Source organism: Monodelphis domestica, chromosome 7 (assembly GCF_027887165.1).
Source record: "Monodelphis domestica isolate mMonDom1 chromosome 7, mMonDom1.pri, whole genome shotgun sequence".
NCBI lineage: Eukaryota > Metazoa > Chordata > Mammalia > Didelphimorphia > Didelphidae > Monodelphis > Monodelphis domestica.
This window is the reverse complement of record NC_077233.1, coordinates 244,306,133-244,312,436: the sequence shown is the minus strand read 5'-3', so window position 1 is coordinate 244,312,436 and position 6,304 is coordinate 244,306,133.

The window sequence follows — 6,304 nt, the reverse complement described above, 5'->3', positions numbered from 1 at the left end:
TATAGCATTACTCATTTGTCCATTTGGTTGGTCAGCGACATTCGGTCTTGACCAAAAGGGGGGTGTGTCAACATGGAATCTAGGAATTCCAAACTTGTTACCTAGTGGGAGCTGATGAACCCCAATTTTAGATTTAGCTTGTAGATTGGAGACCCTGAAAGCTTGTCCTTGTTCCCTGTTCCTATGAGAATCTACCCTGAAGGGAAATGATAATTCTGGTTGGGTGAGATAAGCATATGCTAAGGACATTCTTTGTTTTAGGTAGTGTCCCCTATTGAATTAAAACCTCTCTCAGGAAGGTCAGACATGGGCAGGAACCATCCTTTAGTAACTTTGTAAGCATCCCCCTTCTCTTGCACCCTAGCTTCTAGATATGATTGCATCTTGTCAGTGTAATTTGAACACGCCCATTTTCCTTGTAGTCATAGTGATGTCAATCATTTTTCCCTGCCCCTCGGTTTTCCCAAAGGGTATATAGGTTCCCCAAGTTCTTTTGTTCCCCAGAGTCCATCCTGAGTCGGTGGCACTCCCAGGGGCTAGTGACCAGGGCATCTTGACTCTGTGCAGTCATGGGAAGCAACTCTGTTGTCGCATTAGTAGCTTTAACCCCTTTTCCCTTGATTAAAGAGTGATTTTTGACTATTTAATAGTTCTGCGTTTCTTCTAGTTGACACTCCTAACACAAGGAGTATACTTTCTTTTGAGGATTTTTGGAAGAACATAGGTGAGAATTGCTCATAGTAAGACACTATTTATTTATTTGTTTGTTTGTTTCAAGGTTATACTCACATCAGTGAAATCACAGATCCTTCTAAGTACCTAAATAAATAAATTTTATTGGGAAAAGTAAAATTGTATAGGAGATACACCACTGGATCTGGAATCAGGAAGACCCCAAAATACTGTCTCAGAAACTTTTTTAGCTCTGTCACTTCCATTTAAGTATAAATCCTCACTTGCTAGACCTATTCAACCACCATAATATAGTAGGTTTCTAATGCCAGAGTATTATTCTGACCTTCTAATTTGTCAGTTCCTCCTTGAAATTACATTTTAAAATGTGTCTAGAACAACACGCTCATTTTATCATTTCTTTACAGACTCTACTATTCATTCTCTGGACTTTTTTTCAGCATCCTCAGGACGTAATTTTTCAGCATCATTCCCTCACTGCTCTCTCCAGATTTTACTCATATTTTTTATCTTCCTATTTTTTATGTGTTGATTTCCATCATTAGAATGTCAACTCTTCAAAGATTCAGGGACAGTCCTTTTGCTTGCATTTGTATTCTGAGGTACTAACTTAATAAATGCTTTTTGTTGAATTAAGCTCTTTGTTTCACAGTTTTTCACTAAAATAGTTTTTTTTTCTTTCTGAGTTTTCTTTATTAATAATGTTTTCTTTATTACACATTATATAGAACATATATATGTTTGGTTATATACATGTATGTATATATGAATGTGTATATAACATCACACAGGATTGTTGTAAGGATCATATGTCACATATTTTAATATATTTGAAGTTCTTAACAAATCCAAAGCCATATGAGAATATTAGCTATTATTACTCTAAACATACTGCTTTTCCAAGATTTATTCCCAAGTGACATATTTAATTGAAAAAAAAGTTTTAGGTTAAAATCAACTCTGAATCTTTTCCTCTGGAAATTTAACTTTTTTGTGACAATGAAAAGTAATCACATATGCATTGTTATATGAAATTAAAGAACAAAGATCTTCCATTCTACAGAAGGGAAAAGCAATTACTAAGATCTGGAAAATTACATGATATAGAAGGAAATATATTCTTTATAAGCTAGCTTTCATAACAAACTATAATTACACCCTTAGTTCTTGGCATAAAGTAGAAAAGAACAGATTCTGGTATGTAGGGATGGCAAATTATACTTACCATCAATTTAAAAAGAAAATAAAAGTTGTTCAGTTATTTTAAAGGATATTTGTTTAGTTTACTTTTGTTGTCATGTGAATTTTTAGTGATATATTTTTTAAAAGTCTATAGAATTCAAGAGAAAAAAACTTCTCTAGCTTGGTTGGGTAATATATATTTAGAATAATAACTGCAAAGAGTCCTTATAAAATTAAAAACAAAACAAAAATCCATGGATGTGTCATCATTGTTACACAATCCTATACTGAGTCATAAAAATACAGTTTCATGTTGCAAGAGAAAATGTTTATTCACAGAAAGCCTCCTGTTGCCTTTTTTATATTTTATTTTTTGTTTTTATTATTTGGCAATGAGATATTACATGAGAGAATTAATATAGGCCTGTTTTTCCTATCAGATAGAACTGAGTTTCTGTTATGTTCTGTCTCTAATATTTATCAGTTGTATGATGTCAGGCAAGTCACTTAATTCTTAGTGCCTCAAACAATACTTAAAACTTTAGGTAAGGAATGAGTTACAGTTTTTTTTTATTGTTTTTGGAAAGTTCATACAACCAAAGTCCCCCACAATGATGAAATAATTTTTCTGCATAAAAGTATAAGAAAATGCATTTTAGAACCAATTGGAAAATCCCTGGTAAACATTTGGCCATATCGTCACCAGGTTACAAATCAGGATATTTAGCAGGACCAAAGTTACTAAATAAGGTATATGATATGTATTAATAGAACAGTTCAGAGGCAGAGCCAGGAAGATTAAGTAGAGGCTCAGAAAGTTTGACATCTCTTAGAACCCTTTCCAATCAACATTAAAATGACACTTCAAAATGATTAGTGGTATGACAAAACAGAAAAGGGATTGTAGTAAAATAATTTTCCTTCAGAAAACAATTTGGAAGGAAGACAGAGAGGGACTGTTTCGCTGGGGTGAAAGGGAAGAATGGCCTTTAAAAAGCTGCAGAGTCCACAGCAAGGTCCCACCAAGAAGTAACAATGCAAGCCAACAGCAAGTCCTCCCTGACCACAAACATGTGAACACTTTAAAATCCTGAGAACCTGCCTAAGTTAATATGAAAGCACCCTTACCAGTCCCTTGAATTTCCCAGCCTCAGGACTAAGTGCAAGGCTAGATATGATTGGATGGGGCAATACTAAGAGTTGGGACAGACTCTATGCCTAATCTTGAAGTGACATTCCAATCCCTAGCCAAAGCTTTCTGCAATGCAGAAAAGCCTACAGGAAATTATCCAATAAAACTGCCCCAACATTGTAGAGCAAGAGGGAAAAGTAGAGACTGAAAGAATCCGCAGATAGGCTCCTATACATAATACTCATTTGAAAACACCCAGGAATTTTATAGCCAAATTCAATACCAGACAAAGGAAAAAATATTACAGACTGTTAAGAAGTCCTTCAGATATCATGTAACCACAGTTAGCATAACCCAGGATCTGGCTGCATCTACACTGAACTACCAATAGGCATGGAATATGATACTCAAGAAAGCAAGGGAATTGGGTCTACAACCAAGGATCAACTACCCAGCAAGACTGAGCATATTCTTACAGGGAAAAGTATGGTCATTTAATAAAATAGAAGACTTCCAAGCATTCATAAAGAAAAGACCAGACTTGAACAGAAAATTTGATGCCCAAACACAGAACTCAAAAGAATCACCAAAATATAATTAAGAAAGGGGAAAACAAAAACAAAAACAAAAACTTTTTTATGGGACCCAATAAGTTAAAAATGATTTGTATCCCTACAAGAAAAGATGAAGTTGATAACTCTTAAAAATTGTTATTATCACTTTGGTAACTAGAAGAATTATACTTAGATGGAATAGGGACAAACTGCATAGGATGAAATGCCAAGACATATATATGTAAAAAAAGAGGTTAATATTAAGAAAAATGGGAAAAGTAACACTATGGGGTAAATTTATATTTCATAAAGAAGCACATGGTGGGAGTGGAAGGAGAACACCAATACACTGTAAAGGTAAAGAGGTTGGAGACAGGAAATACTTAATTCTTATGTGCATTGAAATTGATCCAAAGAGGGAAGGACAATCCAATCCATTGGGGCAGAGAATTGATTTGTGTCCTATAGAGAAGTAGGAGGGTAACAAAAAGAAAGCTGGGGAGGAAACAAATACAAAGGAGGGAGAGTATGGGGGTAGATTTAAAATACCATAAAGAAAAATAAGAGGGGAACAAGAAGGGAGGGGGGAATGGAAGCAAAACAAGGGTGGGAAATAGGGGGTCTGATTAAAAATAAAACACTGGTGTAGAAGGAAATAGTGAAAGAAAAAAGGTCAGGACTGGAGCAGAAATCAAAACAGTGGGAAATACACAACTGGTAATCATAACTTTGAATGTGAATGGAATGAACTCACCCATAAAACAGAAGCAAATAGCAGAGGAGATTAGAAACCAAAATGCTACCATATGCTGTGTACAAGAAATACACATGAGGCATGTAGAGACATGTAGGGTAAAGGTAAGCAGATGGAGCAAAATCTATTTGGCATCATTTTAGAAAAAGAAGAAAGGAGTCTCAATCATGATATCTGAAAAAGCCAAAGTAAAAATAGATATAGTCAAAAGAGATAGGGAAGGTAATTATATCCTAATAAAAGGCAGCATAGACAATGAGGAAATATCAGTACTCAACATTTATGCACAAATGTCATAGCATCCAAATTTTTAAAGGAGAAACTAGTAGAGCTTGAGGAAGAAATAGAAAAACTATACTAGTGGGAGACCTGAACCTTCCTTAATCAGATCAAGATAAATCAAACCAAAAAGTAAATAAGAAAGAGGAAAGCTATGTGAATGAAATCTCAGAAAAAGTAGAGTCAGTAGATATGTGGAGAAAAATAAATTGGGACAAAAAGGAATACACCTTTTTTCAGGAGCACATGGTACATTCACAAAGATTGACTATGTACTAGGACATAAAGACACTTGTTTAAAGTGCCAAAAATCAGAAATAAATGCAACCTTTTCAGATAATAATGCAATAAAAATAATCAGTTAGAGTATATGGAGTGGCAAATCAAAAATTAAGTAATATGCTTCTCCAAAATTGGTTAAAGAACATATCAAAGGAAAAAATGAATAATTTAATTGAAGATGATGACAATGATGAAACATCTTATCAAAAATCTATGGGATACAGCCAAAGCAGTGCTCAAAGGGAAATTTATATACTTGAGTTCATATATTAACAAATTAAAGAGGGAAGAGGTCAATTAATTGGGCATGCAAATTAAAAATACTAGAAAGAGAACAAATTAAAAATCCTCACATGAAAACTAAATTAGAAATCCTAAAAATTAAAGGGGAAATTAATAAAATTAAAGTAAAAGAACTATTGAATTAATAAATAAGACTTGAAGCTGGTACTTTGAAAAAAACATGAATCAGATAAAGCACTGTTTATTCTGAAAAATTCTGAAAGAAGAAAACCAAAGTATCCAAACCAAACAGTATCCAAGATGAAAAGGAAAACCTTACCTCTAATGAAGAGGAAATTAAGGCAATCATTTAAAACTCTTTTACCCAATTATATGGCGATGAATATGGCAATCTTGGTGATAGAGATGAAGATTTACAAAAATAGAAATAACTAGATTACTGAAATAATCCCATATCAGAAAAGGAAATTGAACAAGTCATCAAAGAATACCATAAAAAAATCCGTAGGACCAGATAGATTCACAAGTGAATTGTATATTTGATTCCAAGAACAATTAATCCCAATGCCATACACTTAATTTGATAGAATAAACAAAGAAGTTCTACCAAATTCCTTTGATGACACAAATATGGTACTGATTGCAGTTAGGTAGATCAAAAACAGAGAAAGAATCCAACTACAGACCAATCTCCACAATGAACATAGATGCAGAAATCTTAAATAAAATACTAGCAAAAAGAATTCAGTAAGTAATCACAAGTGTTATTCCTTATTATCAGGTGGGATTTATACCAGGAAGGCAAGAATGGTTCAATACTAGAAAATTCATTCACATAATTGACTATATCAACAAGCAAAAAAAAAAAAACAAAGAGCATGTGATTATCTCTTTAGATGCAAAAAAAGTATAGAAATAGAATGGTCTGTCCTAAAAAAATTAACAGTATATACCTAAAACTATCAGCAAGCATCCTCTGCAAGGGGATAATTTAGAAGCATTGCAAATGAGATCAGGAATGAAACACGGTTGCCTATTATCACCTCTCTTATTTAACATTGTACTAGAAACACTAGTTGTAGGAATTAGAGAAGGTATTAAGATAGTGCATGAGTAGACCAATCTAGCTCTCTTTGCATGACATGATGGTCTACTTAAAGAATCCTAGAGAAATCAACTAAAAAG